General features: G+C 41.8%; 1 long non-coding RNA gene across 2 annotated transcripts in view; it reads left to right on the top strand.

Moving 5' to 3' along the window:
• The first annotated feature begins 1,964 nt into the window (after positions 1 to 1,964).
• The window catches only part of LOC138468152 (uncharacterized), a 155,286-nt gene continuing 141,466 nt past the window's right edge, over positions 1,965 to 15,784 (top strand). The window contains exons 1-3 of one of the 2 annotated variants that reach the window (XR_011268215.1): positions 1,965 to 2,068; positions 2,163 to 2,293; positions 4,651 to 4,853. This is a non-coding gene — a long non-coding RNA (uncharacterized lncRNA). Of the gene's footprint in view, positions 2,069 to 2,162; positions 2,294 to 4,650; positions 4,854 to 15,784 lie in introns of those variants that run through there. The other variant, XR_011268214.1, reaches the window with a different exon arrangement.

Raw genomic sequence — 15,784 nt, 5'->3', positions numbered from 1 at the left:
GTTACTGGTATTGATTAGGGGGGTTATGTGGGCTAGGGGCTAGAGAGAGGCAGGGAGGGGAGGGGAGGGCTCCTTAGGGGCTGGGTCTGAGGGGCCGAAACCACTTTCTGACAGAGGGCACATCTCTTGTGCCCTTGTCCCCCTTCCCTGCCTGTGCTAATCTGTTTCCCCCTCCCATGAAGAGTCGATCAGAGGTGGTCCTACACCCGGTGCCACCCTCATCGAGGGAGCCCACAGGGAGTTTATCTCTGGGGGACAAGCCCCACTACTGTGGAATACTGCTCGTATGGCCATGGGCAACAAGCACCCAGTGAAGAGGGAGGCTAATGCTTTATTCCCCGGTCAGGGGAGGTCTTCGTCTGGGAACCACACATATGTAGGTCGTAGTAGCTTCACAGTGTTCCTCCATGGGATTCCAAAACTGTCTCCTACTACAAGAGAACCTAAGGATGCCCTTCTGAACAAATGCCTTCATTGGATGCGGTATGTGGGGGATTGTGGGTTTGTGTCCAGGGGCTCTATGTTAGAGTGCACCAGACAATTCAAATTCCCTGCCAAAACTGACATTGTTAAACTGGTCTAAAGGGATGCCCACATGGCAATGGATGTCTTGGCAAAATGTAATCACCACGGGAGGACTAGAAACAGTGGGATTATAGTCAGCCCCTTCTTTGACACTGCCCTTGTGTCCCCCCTGGGTGACCCTATTAGTAACAGACCCCTCTCAGGGGCAAATCTTATTCCATTGGGTCCGAGGTGTTTTGGGAGTTTAAGGAGGCTTGGGGTCGGTGGTTCCTCATCTTTGGTCAAAAGATCTGTCTGGTGGCATCCAAGGTGGCTGCGCCCCCTTCCACGGTTTTGATTATTCTATTTTTGCTGTGTTTGCTGCAATTATGTATTAGAAATGTATTATTAGGATGCACTTTGATGGTCTTTCAGGCGGAATGAAGTTTTTTGACTGACAATACCATAAAAATCCCCAATGGAGTCCTAAAATGGAGATTTACACCATTAAACCACCACGTGTAATCTGGCGGTATTACTGACAGGTAATACCTCCAGTGGTAATACCGCCTGACCAATTGGTAATTCCTTTTGCCGGTATTCCGCTGCTTTTAACTCCAGAATACTGGCAAACTCGTAATGAGCCCTTTGTCTAATATTCTGCTGATGTTTGTTTCCATCTGCGTGTCTAGCATATGAAGGGTGTTCTGGGATGGTCATTTTACACTCAGGTTTAAAGTAAGCAAGGGCAGATCTAAGAAGTCTCAGGTGGTATTTCCAAGTGCATGCCATGCTCTGTTCCTTTCTGTGCAGGTACTACACAGTAGCATTGCTTGTGGGGGGCTGCACACAAGCATATGTTCCCTGCTATCAGACCAGAAGTGAGAGTATCAGGGAATAGGGAGAGCAATAACTTAACTTGTATATGCGTGAACAGAATTTCAAGAGACACAGGTGCCTGTTTAATATGAATATGATATAAATATGGTCATTTTGTATGCATCATTTATTTATTTGTTTTTCACTATCATGAATGTCCTTCACATTATAAATATTTTTCGTTTTCTGTTCTGAGGAAGACGGGCATGCTTCCTGGCTCTTGGTTATATTTGCATTTACTCATTTTGTGACGTTGGACTGCACAGTTGTACCACTGAACCATATTTAACATTGTGACTTGTATTGAATATTCAGGTGGTTCCCACTCCCTTATCCTCACTTGTAGTTAATGGTGATGCCACGAGTAAATGGCTGTTTATACGGTGCTCAATCAAGCAAGGATCCAGCCCATGCATTCGTTCTCATGCGGCGTGCTTCCCCTCCTCTGTAGCATGCAACCGTGTTTTAAGGCCACCTTTTTGGAACAATCGTACAGTTGTTCATTCTGAATTTAAGTGGTATCGTAATGTAATTATGTCTTTTACTGATCTTACTTCTTCTTATGCACTTGCCAGCAGATCCGGCAATGGCTAACTCTCAGGATTTCTATAACGCCATCCCCAATTTACTATGACACCACTGGAAAAGCCCAGCCAGAGAAGAGAATCATTAAGAATTTGGACGAGTAAGTATTGTGCAACGGAGAGAGATGCAGCTCTGGGTACAGTATGTTGTACTGGCATTGACTTTCTCCTTTCTCCTCCCATTCACCCTTATAGATCAGCTCCGTCAACAAGATGAGCAGAGGATAGTTTAGCTTGACAAGGCAATTTTATTGCGGGAGCACCGTATAAAGTTAACCACAGGCGGAATCTCACCATGCATTGGGGTGGAAATGGAAAACCGCAAGGTGAGACTTCCTATTAATGTAGAATACAATACACAATCAAGCAGCATGTATGGTTAGGAATGCCCCTCCATTCACCCATGCCTGCCACCTTCTTTGTTAACTTCCAGTTTCAGGAAACATATCATTCAAATGTGCATTGTCCTCAGGGAGGTTTATTCCAGTATGCTCTTTAATGTTTATTTATCAACCAAACCACAAGCTTAGCTCTTCTAACGCCCGTGTACTCACTGTTCCCCATTTCAATTTGTCTTTTACTGTAGTTGATCCCTTTCGGTGCTAGGTGCCCTGTTTTGCAATTCACTTCCTTGTGCACTTCATTATTATTCTGTTTTATTCATTTTTTGAAAGCATTTACAGACCTGTTCGATGTAAGTTTCTTCAGGGCACATACTGTAACGCACCTGATTGATATGCTTTACAGTACCATCTGCTCACACTCCAGCACTCTAAAACTCACGTGCCCTCAACGCTTTACAAAAGACACTTAACATACATAGCTTTACATGCTTGGATGTGTAATCTATTCAGTCTAAAGAATGTTTATATAGCGCCAGCACGCCCGCAGTCTCAGGGTGCTCACATGACTGGAGCCAAACAAGAAACACAAAAGAGAGGTGCGGAACAGTGGAGAAAGTCGATGAGAGAGAGAGAGAAGAATCCTAAGCCCCTCCTCCGTTAAACAGATATGTCTTCAGGGTTTTCTTGAATTGGGCTATTGACGGTACTTGTTTTAGAGACTGTGGAAGATCATTCCAGACCCTCAGTGCCCAAACATTAAAGCTCAGGCCTCCAAAACTCTTTAATGAAAATCTAGGCAGCATCAACAGGTCCTTGTTATTCGATCGTAAGATGCGCCTTTGCGGCAGCCTCATGATTCACGAAATGAGGTAATCTGGGTCATCACCTGCTAGACATTTATACAGACAGTATGCTTTAAAGCAAATCCTTTGGTGAAAAGGGAGCCATTGTAGCTTCCTACGGGCAGCTGTTACATGATCTCTATGCGCCAGGCTGCATACAGCATACGGCTCCGGCTGCACCATTTTGAATGGTCTGCAGCCACTTCACATTTGCCTGTGAGGAGCCAACCAGTAACGCATTACAATAATCCAGCCTAGAAGGTATTGTAGCTGTTGAAACCAGAGTCATGTTTTCCTCAGATATGTACGGGCATATCTGCCAAAGTAGATGGGTCATATAAGCACAGCAGGATCTCAAGTAAGACACGTGTTTACTAAAATGGATGTTGCAATCAAAAATGACCCTTACGGTTTTCAAATGGTCAGATACCTGTATTTCAGTGCCCCCTATTACAAAGGACTCATACTGGATATTCAGTTTTTTCAACTTCGCAGCACTCCCAAGAATCAGACTCTCTGTTTTCGTATCATTTATAGAAAGACAATTCTTTAACATCCAGGCTTTGACAGCACCGAAATCCTTGCCGACTTTCAATAGGTCTGCTTCATAAGATCCAGAAAGCTCCACAATCATCTGAGTATCATCCGCATAATTAGCAAGCTTGATGCCCAGACCATCTAGAAGATTGAATACAGGTTTGGAATAGATATTATAAAGCAGAATCTCTGCCAGATATGCATCCACAGTGCGTTTTGCGATCTCAGCCCTGTGCATGTTGGAACATGTAGTCACTTCCCAACCATCATCTTTCTAATTGAGATGTTTTTACATTAATAGAGCTTTGAAAGACATTGCTATTCTGTCATATGTAAGTTTATCAGGGCACATACTGTAATTCACCTCAATGTTAGATTTTCCCTGCTGCCCACTATCCAGTGCTCTAATACTCATGGGTCCTTAGCGCTTTACGAAAGAAAGGTAAAATAACATTGCACGCTGGGGCATGTAGTCTATGCCAGATAGCGGTCGATAGTGAGTTTTGTGCTCTTTATACTGTGCTTGATGGGGTGTGTAGTCACTTCCCTACACTCTTTGTTCTAATTATGATTCTGAATGTGTCTAAATCATTTAAAGACCTTGCTATTCTGTTAGGTGGATATTTCTCACGACACATATTGTTATACACCTCAGTGCTATATTTTACAGTCCAATCTTCTTACTCACTGGCACTCACGGATCCTTAGCGTCTTAGAAAGCAAGTTAACATAACATGACATAACATAACATGCTGCGGCGTGCAGACTCTACCAGATATTTACTGACATAAGTTTTGTCCTCTTAATATCATGCATGCTTACGTATAGTTACCGCCCTTCACTCTTCATTCTAATTCTGATTTATTCATTTTTTAAAAGCATTTAAAGGCATTGCTGTTGTGTTAGATGTACGTTTCTCATGGCACATACTGTAATACACTGCAATGTTATGTTTTACAGTACCATCTGAAATGGAGAGGAGCGGTGGGCACCACGTTGTTATACCATCTTAGATAAATGATGCATTCAATGTTTTAACGTATTGCCAATTGTTTTAGCCTGGAGCTGCCAGCCCAAAATGGTCCTATAGCATAAGGACCACAGAGATACAAGACAGCAAAACAAATAAGGTGACACCACCTCATTAAAACTGGCGCTCACAGTTAGCCCCCAAAGGAGCTGAAAAGTTCAAATATCTTGTTCAATAGTAAATCTTTGTAAGCAAATGCTGACTCGTTGAATGTATATCCAGAAATGTTTTATTCACATTTCTGATATATGCGCTTAATATAGCACTTCTTTTTTATATATAGAGCTGAGCAATCATTGCAGTAGGCCTAAAGTGTACATTTTCCAATGAATTTCGGAAAAACCTTTGTCTGGGCTGTACATAGGCAATTTATCATCTGCTCGATTAGGCTAGTTAGATGTTTATCGCTGCTCAAATAGGCTACTCATTATGTACAAAGAAACATCGTTATTGGCAAAATCAACAAATCGCATAATATCATGAAATTGTTCAAGCAAGAATACCAAAAAGCCCATACCATCATTTGTTGTATCAGCCGATTCATCCCAACATGAAAAAAAGACATAAACACAATAATTTTCAGTTTTAAATGCCATTTGGACCTCGGTACATGTATATTGGAAGAATGATCCGTGTAGTCAACATACCTAGTTTGATGTAAATCTGGTTTCCTGATACGTGCGGAAGCACGTGTAGAAAGCTGCCCCTGCTGAGAGATAAGCATGCCTTCAGCCTGTGTCTCTCTTTCAGATCATTTCTGTTAGTGCGCTATTGCCGTAACAGGAGCACTCACCTCAGGTTCCTTTTGTTATCCAGCTTCTGCCGAACTGAGTCGTGGGGACGCGTGCTCGCGCAGGCTGGAAGCCTCTTTATGCGTTGCCATGGAGATTGTGCGAGGCGTCGTGATCCAGCTGGAAGGCCGGAGCACGTACGCCTCGCGCCCCACCCCCGAGTGTGCACCCGGGGGCGGGGATGTCTCCATGGTGACAGTGAATGCCTGAAGTGGAGTGTTATTTTAAGGTTACTGTGAATCTTAAGAGAATCGCTGTGTGTGGCGGTCAGCTGAAAATGTGTGCAGCTAAAGCCTTAAAAAATGTGCGGCATGTGTATCCGCAAGTATGAGTGCTAATGGATGATTAAAGTGAATAAATGTAAATGTCAACGCAAAACGCATTGTGTAGGAGTTTCAAATCTATGATGACATGGTTGCCATAAACTGCCCATTATGTGCCCTCCTACAGGGCATGTTACGAATTGTGTAGCTACGCATTCAGAGAGCAGATATGAAAGAATCCTCTCATGTTGAAGGGGGCCAACTAGTCTATGTGTAGATTGAACTGATAAAAAGCAACAAAGTCAAAAACACAACAAAGTCAAAAACACTAAATCAAAGAGTGCACGGTCATACTAAATGCATCAAAGTTAAATTTGGAAATGTGAAAATAGCGCTGTACAATAGATTAATAGTCATAAGCGTTCAGATGGCTCCGGACGATCGACAATGTTTATAAAAAGCACATATAGTTAATCTCCTCATTTAACCCTTTCGGTGTCAAGAAGCTGAGCCGGTCAATCCAAAAGGTTTCGCGTTGGTCCAATCTCTTCTGAAGGTTCTCATGTTGATGTCTTCTTTGTACTACCTCCAAAATTACAAATTTGATCTGGGCCAAATTGTGATGTCCGTCATGCCAGTGCCTGGACACTGCCGAGTTTTTGTTTTGGTTCCGTATACAGGATCTATGTTCATTCCACCTGGCCTTGGCCACCCTTTGTGTCTGGCCTACATAATACAGGCTGCATGGGCATTTAATTGCATATATGACATTGTGTGAATCACACGTGGCATAGCTTTTCAATCTGATTGTCTCTCCAGTATGCGGGTGGTTGAGTGTTTCACCTTTCATTATGTAACCACAATTACTACAATTTAAACAAGGGAAAGTGCCAATGCGTTATGTGGTTTTCTTTTTAGGTGCCAGTCTTGTTTTGACTAGTCTGTCTTTGAGGTTTTGGCTGCTTTGGTAGGCAAATGTGGGGACATCTTTGAATAAGTGTTCAACCCGTTGATCACATGTCACTGTATTCCAGTGTTTTTTGATTATGACCTTAATACAGTTACTTTGTCTTGAATATTTAGACACGAACACCAGCGGTGGTGTGGTGTCCTTCTTAGTTTTTGCCTTCAACAGATCTTCTCTGTTGTGAGTTGCTGCACGTGTTTCTGCTGCTGTGACTTCTTCCTTTGTATATCCTCGATCTAGAAACTTCTTTCCCATTTCTTTGACTTCATTGTCGTAGTACGTAGGATCACTCACTAGTCTTTTAACCCAGAGCATCTGGCTGTAGGGCAAATTTTTTATGAGACTTGGTTGATGGAAACTAAGTCGTTGGAGCAGATTATTGCGGTCTGTTGGCTTGCGGAAAATAGTTGTCTGGTATTGGGTATTTGTTATGTTAATCTTAATCCATAAAATGTATACTTTCCCGGGAGTACTCAAGCGTAAACTGGATCCTGGTGTCTATGCTGTTCAAGTAATCAAAAAATTCTAGTAGTTCCAATTCTGCGCCTTTCCATACTCCGAAGATATCGTTAATGTATCTGATCCAAATACTTAGATCTTGTTGCCAGCGATGGTTAAGGAGTACATGCTCTGTCTCAAACTTGCATTGGCATAAAATGGGGCCGTAGTCGCCCCCATTGCTAACTTATTTTTCATTTATTATCTATTGCTGACTAACATACATACGTTTTTGCTTGACTTCCAGCTTCTTGGTCATCAATCAACACATAACAGTGCACTTAACACTTAGCTTGACTTCGGGAATGTATGGTGTCATCTTGTGTCTCTGTCCAAGTACACCCAATGCCTGAGATATATGCTGATTGCTTTAGCCAATGGTGCCTCAAGATACATTAGAAGCTTTGTATATTAAGTTCCCTTTTCTTTCTTTTCTGGCCCGCCCCTGTGTCCACAACACACTCCATTACAACTCGAGTATGTTATTTAAAATTTAGTGTTTATTCTCTTTGTGTATATGAACACTTTCTTGGTTTCATTGTATTATACTGTTTATTTTGATCTTTATGTCAGCCTTGAGAACGACTTTCCTTGTCGAAACACGTGTCGGCTGACACTCTGTGATATCTTCAATAAACAACTGGTGCTGACCAACACTTGGACACTTTACTCATTCTCATATTTAACAGCATCAATTCGAATGTTCTCATTAAACAAAGGAAGAGCGCGTTTTGCGTGTCACTCCTTGTCATAGATTTTCTATTTTACCAGGCATTAGTGGGTATTCTTGGCCCTGACGTCTGCAATGCAGCTCAATCCCAATATTAATGTGAGGTGTGCAGAGCGCATACACAGGCCCTTTACCTACTCCATTTGTATTTGTAGATTGTAACAGCATTCAACATTTTTCTGAAGGTATTTTGCCTTGAATCATAAAGCAGTTATTTTCAACAACCTTGCAACCTTTTTGTAGGAGGCCCAGAACAGTGTCTGTTTCAAAATGCTAGCACTATACAGGTCACCAAATTCCTAGATCAGCCACTTATAGAGTGATATGAAGAAATGCCTCTCCCAGAGGAGGCGAAAGTGGCTAAGAGCAACTTCTTTACCAGAGCCAAGTTCCAACATTGCCAAGTGGCCATTGGAAACACTTGGATCCCTGTCCAAAAGGAACACATCTACAGGGATCGCAAGCATGCCACCCTGCCAGTATGAAGTTCATCAGAAGAGATTTTCACATTTTTCAAACAAACATTGACTTGGGCGGAATGGCATGTTTTTACAATTTCCAAATGTCCCATGGTTAAGCTAGCCAATGCTAAATTTAGTTTTAATCTTAGAGTATGAATAGGAGTTTTGTATTTTATGTTTGGCATCCATGACAATTCTTGTATGGAATGGGGAGATACAGGGAGCAGTTACTGTACTTTGCAAGATGAAATAAGGTTGAAGAAGGTAAATAGTGTTAGAGTCAGTGACCTGACCTGGTCTCAGACTCCTCCTTCCACTCCCCATGGTCAGAGCATGGAGGATAGTGAATGGATGGAGCTCAGAATCTGTGAAAATCCATTTTAATTTCACTAGAACTCACTCCGTCAGTCTTTAGGGGCAAGAGGCAAAACACTTCCAAACCCTGGGAGAAATACATCAATGCAACCACCTCACTCAGCTGTGACACATCCGTAAAAGAGGCAAGAATCAAGACATCCGAAGACAGTGAGACCTCAGCCATATTCCAGCAAAGCCGTCATTCGTTGTCTATACCAGCAAGGAAAAATACATCTCTCCCTCACACAAAAGGGAAATCTAACTCTGGTATAACAACCTCCACATTTAGCAGCAAGGCTTGCAAACAGCAACACTGCCAAACTACAGGAACACCCAAGTAGAAATGTAAAGGGATAAGGATAACAAACAGGCACATAAAATCCAAAACCAACACAGCATTTACCTCTCTTGCCCAAAAACAGCACATCAGGCCACACCGAGGGGAAAGGGACCTGCTAGGCAAACACATGATAAATGAGAGCAAATGATATAAATCCAATATGGCCAACAGTCTGGACTACATTTCTTCACGGTCAATCGGATTTTCGCCACTGAGCCCATGACTGCAACAACCAATCCAGTGCCAGTACCTGGCCCAGGCCCTATGTAGGAGGCACCACTCAAAGCATCAGAGAGAGGAGAAGCAGGAGTGAAGATGAGTACTGAAGGAACTGGAGAAGAAAGAGCACAGCAGCATGGGTAAAGAGAATACAGAGAGCAAAATATTTTGACAGAGTTTCAAGGCCTGATAAATCTAAGGGGACTGAGCAATCTTAAAAGCATAAGAGAGCAGAGGAGTCTTGAAAAACTCAGGTCCTGCTGAGAGGCCTGAAGGAGTTGAGACAGACTAAGAGAGCTTAGGCTCCAGGAAGCAATAAAGGAGCTGGGACATCTGAGAGATCTGTTAAACCTGAGTGGCCTTATACTGCTGAGGGGCTCCCTGGACTCTTCAGAAGGTGTGGAATGGACGAATCATTCACAGGACGGGAGCCCAAACAGAGCATTAGAATATTTGTGGATGAGAAGAGGGCTGGGGGGCTGAGATTGTGACTGCGCAAGCAGGGCAAGATATCTCTGGGGGTAGGGTCGGCCGGGCTCTATATCCCTCAATTATGGGGGCGGTATGGCCCTCATGTGTTCGCCAGTAAATCTGCTTATTTGCCTCTAACATCATTCATTTTATTGCCTCCCGGCCCTATGGCATTACCACAGGATTTTGAGTGATGATATGGCAGTATAAATCCTCATTTTTGGAGTCAGTAGGATTCCATGTGGATTTTAGGTGAATTTAACATGAGCAGTAATTCCACACTGCAAATCTGCCCATGTAAGGCCATAGAATGGAAGAATTACCTCCAGTATTATGCTGAAGGCTCAATCCCCCACTTCAAGTCAAACTCACAATGCAACGGTGTTTTAGGTGCATTGGTACTTCCATTACCACTAAAAAGTGGCATTAATGTAATTACGGCTGCTTTTTAACTACACTGCCGAACTCATAATATGGCCCTAATACAGTACTTAAAGCAGAGGAACCTGTATTGATATTAGATAGGGGACCCCTGATGCTCTAAAGTTCAACCCAGAATTGAACATTCCTTTCTTTGCATAGGTATTCATCTCCTTCCCTATCTAGTCAATAACAAAACAAATTATTTGAAGCATATTTGTATGCCACATGTTCTCTTGTATCTTTCATAATAGGTATGACACTGAGTGGACATTTCCTGCATTGCAGTGAATTCTGAAAATGTAGGTTGATTCTAAAATAAATATGTGTTTAGATTTTGAGAATAGACTGTTGAGAATATTACTGTCAAAGAGAGAACAAACATAGTCGACCACGGGACACTGGGTTTCAGGCACCCAAAAAGCTAACTGTACGACTGTGACCTTCTGACATGAGCATCACATTTCCTTTCCCCCACAAACCCATATTAAAACCCTCCATACTCCTGAAAACATACCACACACAATACCAACTATACCACGTGTATCTATAAGCACCGACCACAATGACATCAAACACTCCACCCCTCCTCCAATACCTCACATAATCTCAACACGGCCAATGTCTCTCTATGCCATGGGCATGCAAGTCCACCCATCTGGACTCAAGCGCCTCCACTCCCATCAAACCTGACTACCTAGAAGCAAAACTACACAATGACCGTCTTTCCTAAACTGAAACTACCAACACCACAGCAAAAGTACTCCTGTGCTTCTCCCCCTTCCACTAACAAACCCACCACGCTCTTATTTTCAGATCCGACCAGAGTGCCTAGAGATCATGCAAATGCCAGCACTGTGTGGTATAAATCCCACTAACATAGCATGACAAATGGACAGTTTCAATTATCATTTAGTCACACTTCTCAAGCACCATTTACTTATCGTGAGGTACAGCAAATAGTAATGCTAGATAGAATAAGGCTAGATAGTAAATGATGAGTACAGCCCAACTAGATATTTGTGACATTCCCATAATTCTCATAAACATTTTTTAAATCCAGTCCAGTCTAGATGTGATGAAATGTCCGGGAATCTACATTCTGGCATCTCTCTTGGTTGGTGCTGAAACCTCGAAGATGCATACGCTCTCTCTGTGAAATAGAAAACCTACATCCATACATGTGTCTACATAGACAGCTACTTTTTAAAAAAAAAAAAAAAATTATTTAAGCTACCCTCTGGGATGTCTGGCTGTGGCCATTGTTTCTAGTTATTTTTCCTCTAACTAAAGTCCTCCTTTTCATAAGTAAACTGACATTTTGGCAATGTATGATTGTACCACACTTGGGTATCTTTCGTTGATTTGACATTTCATCAGTATTTTAATGAAAGGTTGAAGTGATACCGATGCTCGTCTTATGTCGATAGTTAGTTTTGTGTTATGTCAACCTCCTGTCATGGTGACTGGTTCTGGAGTCCACATTAACCGTGCAGGATCTGGTTCACCAGCAAAGCAATAGTATTCCTTAGTGTGCTGCTGGGCAGCACATTGAGGGCCTTGCAGATATTTTTATGGTTTTAATACCCGAAACACAAGAGGGAAAGTTAAGAACCTGCTTAAGACTAAACCTATCACTATATTTCTGACACTGGTAGAACATACGACTTCAGATGAATAATGCCACTTGTTCATATTTGGGTAACTAAAGCTATAAGCTGAATTTTAGTGCAATAGCAACTAAATGTAGTAGAGACCAAGTATTCAACAAATTAAAGCAAGCTGAAAAAGGTTTATCGAACAAACCACCAACAGTGAAGCAAGAGATAAGTTAGCTTCCGTTAATCACGTGATTGGCACTTGCAAAAATAATATGTTAAATGAAAACTGAATAATCTTAAAACAGATATCAAGTACTTCGATAAATAAGTCATGTTTCTGTTTTTATAAATTCACCCTAACCTTTATCGAAACACTAACAGTAGTTGAGATTGCGGGGACATAACAACACAAAGAAATGGGTTCCTTTCCCAGATTCTTTACTGAGTGGGTCATCAGGGGACAGGGAGATGCCTGGAGCATCATATGTAAACCAACAGAGCTCTTACACTCCACAAATAAAACCTTTTTTAGGAAGAGGTGCACAGAGAGGCCAGCCTTTCAAACGGAATACCGGGTATCCAAAGTGAGTGTTTGTTACTGAATGTTTCAAAATAAGAGAAAGACATACAGATGATAAATGTGGTTCCAATTTTCAGTGGCACTGGTTATCCCTTTGGTCAGTAAAAGTAAAAATATCTTAATGACAGGTTTATAATTGTTTCCCACTCAAGCTCCAAATAAAAACAAGACTGAGATTGAGGTAAGGTAATTTTTCAGAAATGTAAGATTAACTGTATATTTTTCAGAAGCTATTTGTGAAGAAACACACCTTAGGGCTACATTCATGTTTATTTTACCAGATCACTGCCAAACGAGATAGATTTTAAAATTTGAACAAGATTCTCTGCACCAAATTGACAAATCTATTTGTAAGAACAAGTTATTATCTTATTCCTCAAGGACAGATTGGGAAGCACTGAATACACATGGACATAACAAGAAAATGATTATGAAATCAGTAGACAAAGTAGGGTAAATTGTAACATTATGTCACAAGACATATGACAAGATTGAATAAAATCGTCTTAATAATGAAACACACAACAAAAACAAAACTCGTACAGACTTTACTAAATGTGTTAAAGATTACATTCTTAATTTAAGACAAGAACATGGTAATTTAAATAACACAAACTTGTCTAAAATACACGCAAATTCTCTAAGTACACCAGGTAGACCAATAGGTTTAGGTTGTGGTTCTGTATTAGAATCACATTGTACATACAATAATGTAGTCATTAAACCTCTAGCTCAGAATACAAAAGCTAACCTGCAAGATAAGAGAGATGTGATCAACTTAGTTGAAGGCTTTACTTTTAACCCTATTTCAAAAATATTAGTTTGATTCGATTTGAAAGTGAAGTACACAGACTTTCCACAACAGGAAGTAATAGAGGTCCTCACAGCTTACTTCAATGGAAGAGAAATGCCACATCAGTAAATGTCTGAGGACAGATTTTTAACAACATTTGTTCATGTTCACACCTTTATTAAAAAAAAACAACTTATGCCCGCTTACCTCTTCTAATTATAGGCCTATTACCAATACTGCCTTTCTCCTTAAAATATTGGATCGGGTGGCGTACAATCAGATTTCTTTATGCCTGGAAAAGAATCAAATTCTGCACAACTATCAATCAGGGCTCCGTGCCAATCATGGCACGGAAACAGCGCTTCTTGATCTCAAATCCCATCTCATTCAGGGTATGGATAAAGGTCAGATTGCCTTGTTGATGATTTTAGATCTTTCCGCGGCCTTAGCCCTGGTGGACCACTCGATCTTGGCCACCAGGTTAAGAGAGAATGCGTATTTCTCTGAAGAGGCCATTCAATGGATATCATCTTTCCTAAAGGATAGGCAAATTAGAGTTGCCAGTGAATTGGCAGAAGCTGATCCCATGCTATTATTGTATGGAGTCCCACAGGGAGCATGCATGTCTCTGTGTTTTTATAACATCTTCATGATCCCCTTCTTCCAGATGTTGGAAGAGGAAGGGATCGTGTTTGCCAACTACGCGGATGACACGCAATGCGTCCTACCCATTTCAGGAACACATCAAAAAAGATGAAATCTTCATTAATGTAATCTATTAGAAAATCCAAAACTGGATGGTGCCTGAACAGTGCTAAAACTGAACTCCTTCTCGTAGGCTCTCCAAGCAAATTGGATAAATTAGGAGCGGAATATAAGAATGTGAACTTGGACAACTGTGTCATTAAAACTCTGCCTAAGGTTAAGACCCGGGGCGTATGTCTGGACAGACATCTAAACATGAAAGCGCAGGTGAATAGCCTTGTCTCGTCAGCCTCTTACTTCCTTAAACTTTTCCGTCATCTCCGCCCATTTATTTCTGAAAAAAATTCAGAAACACTGGCCAGAGCCATCATTGGCTCAAAATTAGACTACGGATGTAGTCTTCTGGTGGGTATCCCCCAGATTGAGATTCATCGCCTTCAGGTGATCCAAATTGGGGCAAGGGCCTAAGTAAAAGAGATCATGTCTCTGAGGCCAGAAGGAGTCTTCACTGGTTGCCGGTTGGAGAAAGAATTTGGTTTAGGCTTCTTCTCATCACGCAAAAATGCATTGTAGGTCAAATGCCTTCATATTTGAAGGAAGCCATAATCATGAAAGTCAAGGGAAGGTCACTTAGATCAGACAATTCAAACACGCTCATCGTACCTCGGCCTAAGACCAACAAAACAAGGCAGGGATCTTTCGAAGTAGCGGCCCCTACTGCCTGGAATGCCCTTCCAACCTCAATAAGAACGTTGGCCTCAACTGAACTCTTTAAAAAGAAGCTGAAAACATTGCTCTTTGTCTAGAGCCTGGCTGGTTATGATAACGGATAGTGAATAGTTATGCTGCATATGTATTTTTGTTTCGTGTTTGTCAGTCTGCGCCCATCAGCCTTCGGGTAACAGGTGCGCTTTATAAATCCCATAACATAACATAACATGTACATAGGCAAGTACAATTTACAAAGCAAACGCATCAGCATGAACTCAGCCTTTGCACTTAATCTGTTAGGGTTCGAAATTGAGGGGAGCTGGGAGCTAATTCGCTAGTGCCTGTATCCTAGAAGAGCCTGGTTTATTTGACACAAACAGCTACATGAGCTACCTTTGGCTCACAAGACCAACTGATGCAGAAAAAACACACCTATGTGAATTTAACTGTGTGTTTGGCACAATTTATAAATAACATTTAGGACATATCTATTCAAAAGGTAAAGCGTAAGTGGTAATAATTAATGAACACAATGATATGTTTGCATCTTATGTGAAGCTAGATTTTGTTACGCCTTGGAGTCCACGAAGATTATAGTGCCTCCGTCCCCAAGCACTAATCAGAGATGAGTAACATCACTTGCTGATTGGTTATTGGGGCCGCAGAGGGAGGTAGGAACAGGATGCACCGGGTCCCGGATGGCTGAAAGAAAAGGTAGGGGTTAGATACAAATACGCTAGTATCACAATGAACAAAAAGGAAATGGACCGTAAATGACTCCTACCCCAGAGATGACCGGTGCTGACGTGGGACCTAATAGTTCCAACCTCAGGGAGAGGGCAGCAGTGCAAGTAGGTAGTCAGCAGGAATGCCAAGATGAATTCAAAAGTCCCAATACTTGGTAGACAGAAGCACAAGGTCTCAATCCTAGGTAAACAAATCCAAAGGACGAACAAATCCAAAGGACAATCCAGGTAGAAGTCCAGCAGCGTTCCAAAGGGTCAAAACCAGTTCCAGAAGGTTATAAGCAAGGGATGATCCAATTGCAATCCAGGTACACCAAGCAAAGTCCAAAAATCCTTGAAGTCAAAGGAAGTTCCAAGAAATGCCACTAGCCGCCACAAAAACAGCTGAGAAGCGCTGGATGGGCGGACTGA

Source organism: Ambystoma mexicanum, chromosome 4q (genome assembly GCF_040938575.1).
Source record: "Ambystoma mexicanum isolate Mex_15411 chromosome 4q, UKY_AmexF1_1, whole genome shotgun sequence".
In the NCBI taxonomy this organism is placed as follows: Eukaryota; Metazoa; Chordata; class Amphibia; order Caudata; family Ambystomatidae; genus Ambystoma; species Ambystoma mexicanum.
Note: the sequence above shows the minus strand (reverse complement) of the source record. Positions and strands in the feature narration are given on the sequence as shown.